The sequence below is a fragment of the Arvicola amphibius genome, chromosome 4 (assembly GCF_903992535.2).
Source record: "Arvicola amphibius chromosome 4, mArvAmp1.2, whole genome shotgun sequence".
Classification (NCBI taxonomy): Eukaryota; Metazoa; Chordata; class Mammalia; order Rodentia; family Cricetidae; genus Arvicola; species Arvicola amphibius.
Window position 1 is genome coordinate 27631181 of NC_052050.1, and position 14343 is coordinate 27645523.

General features: G+C 39.7%; 1 protein-coding gene across 8 annotated transcripts in view; it reads right to left on the bottom strand.

Moving 5' to 3' along the window:
* Positions 1–14343, bottom strand: part of Mbtd1 (mbt domain containing 1) — a 68410-nt gene that overhangs the window by 53262 nt on the left and 805 nt on the right. Inside the window, exons 1-2 of one of the 8 annotated variants that reach the window (XM_038329171.1) lie at positions 14046–14284; positions 13377–13437 (exon numbers count right to left, since the gene is read on the bottom strand). The exons of the other annotated variants lie outside the window; for them this stretch is intronic. The gene's annotated coding sequence lies outside the window, so the exon portion shown is untranslated. Of the gene's footprint in view, positions 1–13376; positions 13438–14045; positions 14285–14343 lie in introns of those variants that run through there. 8 annotated transcript variants of the gene reach the window in all.

Here is a 14343-nt window from a genome sequence, read left to right on the forward strand (position 1 = left end):
ATTTTGTATGCTCCAATAAACTTATATGTGTTTTATATTATGGAAAGTAAACCACTAGTATATAACACAGTTGCAAAAGACTGAAACTTGGACAGAAAGCATTAGTACATGCAATCGTGTTATACATAGTCCCTTCAAAAGAAATTTGACCAGATCTGTTTTTGTTCCAACAATATCTAGAATGCTATCACAGGGGGATATATTCTCATTCTTGTTAAACAGATGGATGAAAATAATCTGTCAGTATAGTCCTTTACACTTCTTTGGAAAGAAATAATGTCAAACTTTCAGGAAGACTGGAAGAACTGCACAACAAATGCCCGTGTGCTCAAATTTACTAGTAACATTCTGCCCCATTTATTTGTTTTTCTCTCTGAATATGTAGTTTAAATCACATACACTACCCCTAAGAATAAAAACATTCTTTCATACCTACACTTTATTTTTCAGCTTTAGGAAATTTATTAATAATTTATATTAATAATATATTAATAATGTTGTATTTTTCTGTCAGGCCTAATCTAGCATTTGGGAAGCTGAGGCAGGAGGAGCTGAGTTTGAAGTCAGCATGGGTTACACACATAGCAAGTTCCATGCTGACTTGAGTTACGCAAAAAAAATTAAATAAAAAATAACTCAAATAACAAAAACAAACAACTATATCACCACCTCCAGAAACAAACCTAGCCATTAGGGCACTAATTGCTAATCCATTATCCATATTCTGACTGACTTAATTAATAATGTCTTTGGAAGTTTATTTATTTTTGAGAACACAGGTTCTTGGGCTGGAGAGATGGCTAAGAGGTTAAGAGCACTGGCTGATCTTCCAGAGGTCCTGAGTTCAATTCCCAGCAACCACATGGTGGCTCACAACCATCTGTAATGAGATTTGGTGTCCTCTTCTGGCTGGCAGGCATACAAGGGAGGCTGATCACTGTGTACACAACAAATAAATCTTAAAAAAGAAAAAAAAAAAAACAGAACACAGGTTCTTCCATTTTTTTTATAGGATTTTCTTTCAGTTTGGGGTTTAGCTGATATTTCTCTTCATTAAGTTATACACTGCTATAATAATGATGACCTGTTTACAAAATATTGCACCTTGAGGCACAGGATGGCACCTAATGGCACCTCACTGGTGATATAATTCTGAATAGCTGGTAAAGGGTCTAGTCTAAGTTTTCTCATCCTTCCCCAGGACACTAACAATGCAGATATTTTTTAAAGGTTTGTTTGTTTGTTTTTTGAGACAGGGTTTCTCTGTAGCTCTGACTGTCCTGGATTTTACTATGTAGACCAGGTTAGCATTGAACTCAGAGATTTGCCTGTCTCTGCCTCCCGAGTGTTGGGATTAAAGGTGTGGACCACCATGCCAGCTAATACCGTTCTTTATAGTCATCTCACATCTAGTTTAGTATGTGATAATTTTTGACAAATAAAATTAAAATTATTTCTCAATTCTAGTACTTTTAAATGTTGAAAAGGCAGGATTTGCCCAGAGTTGAATTAACTGCTAACTCTGAGGGAGTGAACAGAACCCATGCTGAATTTCAAGAGCATGGCCCTGTCATTAGTGACAAATGACTATAGGGTAAAGTTCAGAACATATAAGCACATGATAGAAACCTAGTACTTACATGTGTTATTTCAAAATCAGAGGTAGATTTCATAATGATGTTACACAAAGCAGTTAGGTAACCATTTAAAACATGATAGATCTTTCTAATCACTCATGAGAATGAAGTCTAAATGACTCAGAGACTTAAAGATACAGAGAAACTGTACAACCTAGGAGAAAATGGAGGTGAATTTTTCTAAATTACAATTTAGGGAATTTTTTCTGATGTTGCTCACAGAGATAAGGGAAGGAATGCTGGTCCAGTGATTATACTCACCATGCCCAAGACCCTGAGTTTGATCTCCAATAGTAAAAAAATAAATAACTTGGTACATTTGTCACACACCACCCAACAAAAAAAGGGTCTTACTACGTAACTATGACTGATTTAAACTTTGTAGAATAAGTTGGGCCGTGAACTCATAAAATCTATTTCTCGGCCGCTTAGTTCTGGGGTTAATCAGATTTTTTTAAACTCCATGCTAAAAAGTTTCATAATTTTTTATGAAAGCAAGATTTGCATATAAACCCATATTAAACTACAAAACAACCATGGGAGAAAACGTTTGACTAAAAATTCGAAAAAGAAAGGACAAAAGGTATATAAACAAAAGAAAGTATGAAGGTTTTGGTTGACCTGTGAGTGCCTTTGATACCAGATCTAGGGAAGGCAAATCTTTGAGTTCAAGGCCAGTCTGGATCTATGTAGTAAGTTTCCCAGGTCTACATAGGGAGAACCCTGTTTTCCAAAAAAGTGGGGGGTGGGGGGTAACCAGTAAAACTATCCTATGTTGAGATATGAGATACTGGGGTTTTAATAAAGGAGTGTGTGGATAGCATGTAGAGCGTTAACTTTTAGGAAAACTGTTTTTGCAATGGGTCAATTTTAATATTCCTAATAATTTTCTCCCCCACCACACTCATAATAAATTTGTTTACTGACAGAGTAAGACAGATCAAGCTGAATAAAAAAAAATTTAACAGGTATATTGAGCAGGTAATTTTAAATCCCCAAGAAAATGAATTTCAAAGGCAGCAATCCCAGCACTTGGGAGGCAGAGGCAGGCGGATCTCTGTGAGTTCAAAGGCCAGCCTGGTCTATAAGAGCTAGTTCTAGGACAGGCTCCAAAGCTACAGAGAAACCCTGTCTTGGAAAAAAAAAAAAATGAATTCCATAGAGCTGTGAAGTGCAGTGTAAAGTAAACCTGGGGATATATGCTAAAAGTGAGGAATTACCCAAAAAGTATAGATAGCATGTCAATGGGTGTGGGAACCAGTTCAAATCGCGGATCATTTGGACCCCAATGAATAAAGGCGAGCATAAGTTATTGAAACTAATAATGAAAAATGATAGTTAAAAATGCTAGGGACTTACTGCTCATATACCTGTTACATTTTTTTCAATTCAGCTTGATCTGGCTACTCTGTCGTGGACAAATTATTATGGAGGTGTGGTGGGGGGGTGAAAATTATTAGGAATATAAAATGACCCATTGCAAAAACAGTTTCCCTAAAAAATTAATTCTATACATCCTATCCACACAGCTCCTAGGTATTTAACACACCGAGAAATGGTATCAAAAACATCCATATAAAAAAACAGACAGAAATGGTCTAACAGTCCCATACCTGCAAACATCTAATTAGCAATCCCCAGTCTGCAAAGAGTACAAACACACGAACTGAAACCCTTAATTAAATAGCAAGCACTATGTCTATATATACTGACATGTGCTACTTTGCTAGGACCAGCAGCATAGTTTTGTTGATACCAACATTACCAGAGGCACACAGTGCTTCACTATACTGTTTTCAGCTACAGCATGATTGTCACCAGGCAATAGTAATTCTTCGCAGCAAAGGTAGTCTCTCATGCGTACATGGAGCTGATTGAATGTAATACTGTTATAGTGCACATGACTGTGTTTCATCAGTCTTTCATGTGGTATGGTTCTGCTCCCCCCCCCCCCCCCCCCCCCCCCCCCCCCCCCCCCCCCCCCCCCCCCGCTACAGGGTTTCTCTGTGTTGCCCTTGCTGTCCTAGAACTTTCTCTGTAGACCAGGAATTCAGAGCTCCTTCCTGCTTTTGACTGTGGGGATTCAAGGCAAGCACAACCACTGCAAGCCCTTTCTTTGTTTTTGACAAGGGGTTTTGTTTTGTAAATCCAGGCAGGCTTTGAATTACTAGGAGGTTGAAGTTGACCTCCTGGTCCTCCTATCTCTGCTCTGGATGGATAACAAGTGTATACCACGCCTGGCACAGTTCTACTGCCAGTAACTACATGTTTTGGCAGTGCATGGAAATTTATTATTTTATATTCTATCTTGTCCAATTATTTTAAGACAGTTTTGCCATTAATTTTCTAGGGCTTTTCATATTAAACAATCACATTACCACGAAAAAAACTTTATTTCTTCTTTCCCCATTGTTATCTCTTTATTTCTCCTTTTCTGTTTATGGGCTCATACTTTCAGCATACCATTAAACAAAAGAGACAGTGAGAACACTTACTTTGCTCTGTATCATTCTTATTAAATGCTAGCTTTTAAGATTAAGGTGCATATTTATTTGTTTCAGGTAGTGTCTCTAACTAGTTGAGGCCTGGCTTTTAACTGTCAATCTTCCTGTGCCACCAACCAAGTTCTGGATTAACAGGTATGTATTTTTATGAGTCTGGCTATTTCTCTACTCTATTTAGAGACTACTTCATGACTGTCTATAGTCAAACCTAGTTAGTCCATTAATACTGTGTAAGGGTGCCTATTTATTATTAAGACAAAATGTTAATAAATTACCTATGGATCCATTTCTTGCTTTTTCAATGTTTTTATTAGAAAAGGGTGTTTACAGGCCTTTAAACCAAGTAATATGTTAAGTTACACATATTTCTAAATATGGAAACATCTTAAGATGTTATTCCTTAAAAACCAGAGACTACATATTCAAGGTTTACAATCATATTCCTGCCTTATCAGCACTTTTATTTCTTTTGGCTATCTTTATCAATTTAGTTAGAGTTATGTGTTATTTCTGCATTATAAAAACAATTATGTTTTCTTCATTTTGCATACTAATGTAGCATTGGGAATACCTCTACTTTCTACCTTTGTATTTATTTGTTATATGAGCTAGTAGTTTATTTTTATTGATGTGTTTAGGGTTATCAATGTTCCCCTCTCCTCCCTGCTCTGAGCTGCAATCTACAGATTAGGATCACCATAATTTAGCACTTTTTAGAATTTAAGTATGGAGCCAACAAAGGTCCTTGATGGGTCAAAGTATTTACAATGTAAGCCTGAGGACCTGGAGCTTGACATTAGGAATGAGAGAACTGACTTCACAAAGTTGTCCTCTGACCATCATATAGGCACACATTGTGAATATGTATGTACATAAACACACAACTAACTGAATTTTAAAAATTGTAATTTGAAGCTGGGTTTGGTGGCACAGGCCTTTAATCCTAGCACTTGGGAGTCAGAGGCAGGCGGATCTCTGTACAAAGCGAGTTCCAGGACACTCAGGGCTATTACCTCAAAAAACCAAAACCAAACAAAAAAATCCAAATCCCCAAACAACAACAACAACAAATATATAATCGTATTTTCCTCTAAAAAACCCCCATGAAGGCTTTTACTAATTAAAGACACACTTTTGAATGTGTACAAGACTTCCTGTCTAGTCTGAAAAGCTCTCATGTACCTTTCCTATCAATTTCTACTTTTGTTCTAGAGATCTGTTTTTATAAATGTAGGCTGAGAATTCTCTTATCTTTTTTTTCTTTTTATGAGACAGGTTTTTTTTTTTCTTTTCTTTTTGGTACCCTGGTCATCCTGGAACTTGCTCCGTAAACCAGGCTTACCTCCAAATTCAGGGATTTACCTGCTGGGCTTAAAGGTGTTTATCACCTTGTCCCAGAGGGTATTCTTTGTCTTAAATGCTTCAGAGAAGAAGCGTTTAATTCACAAAAGGGAATATATCATATGGTATAGGTTAAAAATATTTATTTAAAATGCTTGGAGCAAATTAAAACAACTCTGAGATTTCATCTTATACATGTAAGAATGTCCAAGATCAAAACCACTGATGACAACTTATGCTGGAGAGGTTGTGGGGAAAAGGGAACACTTCTACATTGTTGGTGGGAATACAAGCTGGTACAACCCCTTTGGATGTCAGTGTGGCAATTTCTCATTAAATTAGGAAACAACCTTCCTCAAGACCCAGTAATACCACTTTTGGATATATACCCAAACAATGCTCAATGGTACCACAAGGACATGTGTTCAACTATGTTTATAGCAGCTTTGTCATAGCCAAAACCTGGAAACAACCTAAATGCCCCTCAATTGAAGAATGGATAAGGAAAATGTGGTACATTTACACAATAGAATACTACACAGCAGAAAAAAAAACATCTTGAATTTTGCAGGAAAATGGATGGAGCTAGAAAACATTATTTTGAGTGAGGTAACTCAGACACAGAAAGACAATTATCACATGTACTCACTCATAGGTGGTTTTTAAACAGAAAGCAAAGAAAGCCAGCCTACAAACCACAATCCCAGAGAATTTAGACAACAATGCGGACACCAAGAGAGACTTACATAGATCTAATCTACATGGGAAGTAGAAAGTAGAGAAAGACAAGAACTCCTGAGTAAATTGGGAGCATGGGGACCTTGGGAGAGGGTTGAAGAAGGGAGGGGAGAGGCAGGGAGGGGAGCAGAGAAAAATGTAGAGCTTAATAAATATTAATAAAAACAAGAGAGAGAGGAAACAATGTTTGGGAGTATAAGAATTTTAAATACAAAAGCAGGCATTGATCTCATTTGCCCTGCTACAGTTTCTAGAATAGCTGGGGTTACAGGCCTGTTCTGTTACAGATGTGTCTCACTCTGTAGCCTAGGCTGGCCTTGGGCTAATCTTCCTAGACTTTGGGTGTGAATACTACACCTAGATTATTTACCCCTTCTTCCTGAAAGACAAAGTCAGATTAGACAGTTAAAACCGGACTTTACCTTGAAACCTCTGCCTTATCCTTTAAATGTTGGTATTATAGCTGAATATCACCGTGCACCAGTCTTTACATATAAGTATTCTAATTTTTGGCCTGGAGAGATGGCTCAGAGGTTAAAGGCCAGGCTCACAACCAAAAATATAAGAAGTATTCTTATTTTCATTACACCTATGTTTTTTTTTTTGGAGACAGGGTCTCACCATGTAGCCTTGTCTAGCCTGGAACTAGCTAGTAAACTAAGATGACCTTGAACTCCTAAGCATCCTCCAGCCTCTGCCTTCTATATGCTGGGATTAAAGGTATGCCAACTTTTCTGTCCCCCTTTTTAAAAATTTATTTTTATTTTATTTTATGAGTGTTTTGTTTGCATGAATGTCTGTCTACTACTTGTGTCTCTGGTGCCTATAGAGTTCAAAAGAGGGTGCTGGATCCCTTGGAACTAGGTGACAGAGGGGCTGTGAGAAGAGCAGCCAGTGCTTTTTTTAACTTTTGTTTTGTTTTTGAAGATAGGGTTTCTCAGATTGGACCTGGTTGTCCTGGAACTAGCTCTTGTAGACCAGGTTCAAACTCAGAGATTCTTTGCCTCCTGAGGACTGGGATGAAAGGCGTATGTCACCACCAAACAGCTAACAACTGGTAAGCCATCTTCTCTCCAGCTACTACACCTATGTTTTGACTATATACTATCACTTCAGGTTAGTCAAATTTTCTGTCTGTGTGGTGTTATACGGTATTCAAAATGTTATGAGTTTTGGGACACTTCAGACTTTAGATTTTTCGGGTCAGGGAAGGTCAACCTAAATTTAAGATTAGGAGCTGGCCACTGGCAGTGCATTCGTACCTATAAGCCCACCATTCCAGAGACTGAGGCAGGAGACTGCAAATACAAGGTCATTTTAGGTGACACACAAATTCTGTCTCAAGAAAATATGAACGTTTCCGTGCCTAAGTTCTTTCAATCAGCATGGCATATTTGAGACCCATCTGTCACTACATCTACAAATGGTAATGGTCCATTGCCTTTTATTACTAAGCAGTATTCCACTTTTATCTATGTATTAGTTTATCTTTTCTCCATCCAGCTTTGACTATGAATAACATTGTCATTGTATAAGGAACAAACACGTTGCATCTCTTTATGGGGATTTCTTCTAAGACCCCCCCCCCTTGCCCCAAGAAGAGGATAGTTCTGAACCCTATGTAGACAACATGTACTCCCGTACAATAAGTACCTAAAAAGAACTTTAATTTATACACTAGGTACATATTATGTATCATTAATAAAACATCACAGCCATATAGTGTAATGAGAGTTATATGAATGTACTTCACAGAATCTTACCGAGCTCCCTCTTCTAGTGACGACACAATGCCTATACAGTGAGGATGATGGAGATTTAGGTTGTTATATACATAAAGGTATTTGAACACAGCCTATGACATCTTGACAGTCAAGCTGATAATCAAGATGGATAAGAAGTAATGGTTGGATATGAAGTGTTCAAAGCATGGATAAGTTGAACAAAGAATAATTCATGACCTAGACAGAGATATGAGACGTTTTCTCAAATCTTTTTTGTTTCATTTTGTTTTTGAGAGAGGATTTCTCTGCTTTGCACTGGCTGTACTGGACCTCTGTAGACCAGGCTGGCTTCAAACTCACAGAGATCCATCCATCAATCTTCCCAAGTGCTAAGATTAAAGGTACATGCCACCACCGCCTGGCTATTTTCTCAAATCTTAAACTTGTGTGATTAAGTTCAGATGAGATTTTAAGAGATTTAGAAGCTAGAAGCTACTTAGCTTTGCTGGCCTGTCTCATTACACCACTAGGACCAAATGCATAATCTGGTTAGTGATTAGGTCCAAATTTCTACACTTGAGTCCAATTTATTGTTCTATTAGTATTACAAATCTGGATGGCACAATCACTTGGACCTCACTTTTTTCTTTCTTTTTTTTTTTTTTAAAAGAAAATATAACTTACTACAAAGGAAGAATGTGTGATAAAACATCTTACAAATGGGCTGTTAGCTCTTCAGGAAAAAAGTTATGAAACTAAGTATGAACCTGAAATGCTAACTAAAAATAACATAGCTTTATAAAAATTAATTAGGAAACACAGTGGCCTAAAAGGTCTTAAAGATCATTACCACTGTTTAATTTTTGTGTGTGTATATATGTTAGGGATTAAACTCAGGGCCTTGCAAATGTCAGCAAGCACAGGCCTTTAGCTACACCCCAGTGCACTTTAAAAATGTATTTGGAACAGGCATGATTGGTGAGATGGGTGGAGAGAAAATTACCACCAAGCTTGATGATCTGAGTTTGATCCAAGCATAGAGAAAGGTTCTAAGCCATTTTCTGACCTCCACACATGTTATGGCATACAAACATGCAATAAATAAAAATTGAATGAAAAATCATATAATCACTGAATAGAAGCTATCCAATACTGAGTTAGAGACATACATGTATACAAGGGGTTATTCTCCCATGCATAACAAAATTTAAGAGATTAAAAAAATTAAAGTCTAAAAGTAAAGTAGCCTTTAAATTACAATGCCAAACACCAGAAATATAAAAATATACTAGACTTAGTATGTCTGCTATTAGACTAGACTACGAAGTAGGCGCAAATAATTGAGCTACAATGCTTTAAATAAATTATAGACAAGCAGCTTTATAATAGGGGTGGCAATTGTACAATGTAAAGGAGATCTGGGAAGATACTGACTGAGGTACTCGATTTTTAAGTGCAGTAACTGTATGGTATTTTGTGTTTAGACAAATAAAGCTTGCTTGGAGATCAGAGGGTGGAGGGAGCCACTAGTTAACCATAGAGGCCAGGCAGTGGAGGCACACACCTTTAATCTCAGCACTTGGAAGGAAGATTCAGAGTTCAAGGCTAACCTGGGTCACACAAGATTGAACCAGGTCCAGCCTTTAATCCCAGCACTAGGGAAGTGGAAACAGGAATTTAAGGCAGGTAAAAACAGGATCTCCCCTAGTCAGTCTAAGGATTCCTAGAGACAGGATTTCCCCAATTTAGCCTGAGACTTTGTAGTGGGAAGGGGCTGGCTGCTTTGCTTCTTTGATCTGTCAGCTTTCACTTGACTTAGGGTTTTTACTGTTAAGACTAATTAGGATTGTGCTTCATGTGATCTTCACATCTCTGGATGCTTACGAAACCCTATGAAAATATTAAGACTTGATTCTCACCCCATATTTCATGTGGAGAATGACACTTAAGGCAACTTGCCTTAAGATAAAATAACAAGCAAACAAAGTCAGAGCCAGAACCCAGACAGCTCGCCCACCCACTTTGTTCAGATCTTACTTCTACTACATCAGAGGAGTTCAAAACCTAACTTAGTGTTTCCCTAACTAATTTGGTAAGAAAAACTTTCTGGGACACACTTTAAACAAATTCTTGGCAGGGCTTAGTGCATACACCTAAGACCCTAGCAATTTGGAAGCCGAGGCAAACACAGGTTCAAAGCCAGCCTGGGCTATGAAATAAGACTTTGTATAAAGAAACCAAACTGGGCTAGGAAGATGGTAGAGTACTTGCTGCCCCAGCACTAGGACCCACATTCAGATTCTCCTACACCACATAAAAGAGGTCACAACAGTGAAATGGAGACAAGCAGATCCCTGAGGACTTTAGTTAGAGACCCTGTCTCAGAAAGTAAGTAGAGAATAATTAAGAAGAAAACACCCAATGCCAACCTTTGGCTTCCAAATACATGTATGCCCTTGTAACACACACACACACACACACACACACACACACACACACACACACACAAAAACCAGACCACCAACAACAAGTTTTCAGATGTTACAATAGAACTAACAACCACCAACTCCAGGAAAGGGGTATTTGTAACTAGTGTTTTCCATAGATGAGCCCAGTGATTACATTGTTCTAATACTTGCACATTCAATTTGTAGAGATATGGCTGTTTAAGTTGACATCAAGTAAAAGCAATATGATAAAATACCGAATGTTTCTGTCCATTAGCTACATTTTAAGTGCTCAACAGCCACTGTGGCTGGTGGTTTCCATACTGGCTAGCACATATAACTGGTATTACCATCACCGCAGAAAGTTCTATTAGATATCAATGAATGATTCTATACCAACCCTTCAACTATGAGGAGAAAATCAAGGCATCTGATGCTGTCCCACAAGGCCACAGGGCTTGACAGTGGCAAAATTGCAACTCAAGCCTCTTCTAACAGTGTTCCCCTATCACTGCCCGTTTCTTACATTCAGGGTTTATTCAAGCAGATTTATAGCCTTTAACTTTTCATTATGCTTTCTAGCAAAGCCAGAAGAGAAACTATAAATTCGTGGCATTGAGGGGTGGGGGTCCTTAATAAAAAAGCTTAAGAAATATTAAGTTCTCGGCTGGAGATGCCATGTAACAGTGCTCGGCACACACGAAGTTCCGGGCTCACTCATCATCACTGCATAAACTGGACATGCTGGCCCACGCCGATGAATCACAGCGAGCTGCAGGCCAGGAAGGGATATTTGAGACCCTACCTCAAAACAAAAATCAAAAATTCCATGACAATCTAAAAGTAAAATATGCATCTTTATTATTAAGGTACTAAGGATACCCTATTAGGACCTATTAAAAGATAAATCTAAGCTTGTAAATACAATCTTTTCTGTCTTTATGATTTTTACTGTCATGTATTTGAAACCCTGAGACAAAGGACAACTTATGGTCTTTGAATTTTATGTGGAAGGCTAATTCTCCTGTTGTTTTTGTGAAATGGGGGGGTTTTACTATACAGCCCTGTATACGCTGCCCCTTGGGTGGTGGGATTAGAGGCTAACACCACTATCTCTGGCCTAGACAGATATGGAAACAATTTTAAAGATGAAAAGGTGAGAAATAAGGAGCAATATAAAACAGTCGATTTCTCTAATTTTAGAATGTGGTTATTCAGATCACTCCTGGCCCTCAGTAATTTAGTACTTTAATGGGTATGACATTAACACACTGTTTTTTATTCATAAACTACAATTATGTTTTAGTTTGAATTCTGTGTTTTAACACAATTTAAAATAATCTGCTTAACTTTTATTTACAAAAGTAACTAAGGGACGAGAGGGAGCACCTGGGTATCGGGAAAAGACCAAGATAATAAGATCTGTGTATATAGCCAGTCATAAAAATACAGTGATGCCCTCTTTAAAAACAAAACCAGTTGTTCCTGTCTAGTATGTTTAGAATGCAAATGCTTCCAAAGTCAGTCAAATTACGTCATGACAGCTCATGTTTAAAGTTAGCAGGAAAAAAAAACAACTTAGAACTCTATAGTGACTCAAATTTCGAAGATGTGAGTACAGAGCTCCGCAAATTTTCACAGCTAGGATTCAAATTTGCATTAAACTTTAGTGACTAGCCCTGCGAGAGGACACTGTATGCTGAAGTTCACAGAAAGTTACAAAATGGCTAAAAACCTTGGCTCACTAGAAGACATTATCAACAGATACTTATTCAAGACAGTTTTTGCCCTAATCTGCAATGCATTTGCAATCCTTGAATATGGGGTTCTGTATAAATAGAAGCTACTTGGTATTCAGAGGAGGTGGTGCAAAAACAGCTATTTTCTTTCTAAACACTCTTTGGTGCTGAGGTAAACAGTCTGAAACAGAAGAGCAAAGCAACAGTCTCTAGCATAGGCTGGAGAACAGAAACAAGTTTGCTTTAACAGTATCAGGAGCTACTGGAAGTTAGGCACATCAGTGGGTGTCAATCTGTGTCTGCAAGTGGACTACGAAGAGACAAATTCTGGTGCATATTAATGCTGGGAGGACTAAAAATACTTAAAACTCAAAAGTAAACATTAAAGTGCTATAAACATTTTCAGTCTCATATAAGATATAATTGTAAGGGGGGAAAAAGATGGCTCAGTAGGTAAAGGTGCTTTCTGCCAACCTTGATGATCTGGGTCTGATTCCTGGGTCCCACATGGCAGAAGATGAGGTGATGACCTCAACCTGTCTTCTGACCTATACACACACAATGTAGTATGCCCTACCCCATAAATAAATTAATGTTAAAAAAGAGCATTTTTGACGTTTTGGAGGGGATACGGGTTTGCAAAGACCACAAGTCAAACTGATGGGAAGGAATAGTTCTGATCATTTGTCTTCCAGGTGTTGCCTTTATCAGCGTCAGTACTATTCCTTCCCCAGGTCTGATTTTAGACCTTTTTAGGAAAAGTGATTCAGGCAACAGGCAAATGTACAATGACAGTACTAAGGGAAAAAATGGGGTTAAAATCTCTAATCTCAAAATGGAATACTAGCGAGACAGTCATGAAGTTCCCACATAGCAATGGTCTGGCTTCCGGGAGAAAAGTACCAACCATCTTTAGCCATGTAAGTAGCACACTTACAACTGACCCAGCAAAGTTTTCAGTTGGCCTTCACTATCTCCTAACTCTCCCCACCCCCTCCTCCACTTCCCTGCTCTTCTTTCCTGGCACACAAAATATAGGCCAATGAGCAGTGGGTGGGTGAGGAGGATGTGAGAACAAATTTGAGAAGTAAAAAAGGGAGCAACTTAACCAGGACATGAATGAGACTGAAGGGTCTAATAAAAGGCAGACGAACAAGTATCAGAAAGACTGGAAATAGTGGAAGGTGCCTTCCTCGGCTGCAGCGCGTGTTCGGTGTGTAGTTTAAGTAGAGGTCAGACTACCTACCACTTGTCGGAAGCTGGACAGGGGCGGCTGCTTTGGGTGACTTCTAGTGTCTCTTCCGACTCTGAAATGTTAGGATTTCTAGTTCACAAAGGAGACCGTGAAGATGAAGGAAGTCCACCGACTTGGAACTCTTCTGAAGCAGCAGCCTTGGCGGCTGACTCCCCAACACCACTCCTACGTCTCCCTCCCACACGTGCCCACCCCGCCCCCTTTCAATAGCAGCACCTCCACGTGCAAAATGCCTCCCGGCCACTGGCCCCCACTCTAGTGGGCTCCTTCCCCTGAAAAGCCCTGAAACTCTGTATGCGCCTGCCCCCACACCCCAGAGAAGTGGGGACACCACTCTACCCACCCTTGGCAGCTAAAAAAGGCAAAGTCTCCCATCTAGACTTTCTCTTCAGCCAGAACAGGGCTGGGGACGGGCAGAGAGAAAACTTTCTTCTCATATTTTTTTTTTTTTCCTTTCCCAGAGACTCGAGAGAACCCCAAGTCAGAGGTCGAGGGGGGAGGGGAACCCCTTGAACGTTTAACGGCCAGTAGGGGGAGGGGAGCTCTGGAGACGGAGGGGGCGTGGGAAGAAGAAACAGCCCGCGCGAGCGGGGTCCGGAGTGGCAGGGCGTCCCCCCCAAACCTGGCACACAAAGCGGCCTGCTGCGCTCGGCTCCTCACCAGATCCTTTGTGTTGTTTCCATCAGGGCCTCATGGGTAGGGGCCGTCCGTGCTCCCCGAGCCCCAGGCGGCGTCCCCTCCCCCCCCCGAGCAGGGGGCGGGCGCCTCTCCCCGGGACTGTGGCGACTACAGGGGGGACCCCCCGGCTTGAGGCCCGGGCCAGTGGCGGCAGTGGCAGCCCCCGGATTTCCCCCCCTTTAACTCGGGTGGCCCCAGGATATCAAACAACATAGCATAGCCCTCCCTCCCCAGCGCGCCTGCGCCGTGACGCCGCGCCCCGATTGGCCCACTTCCCCAC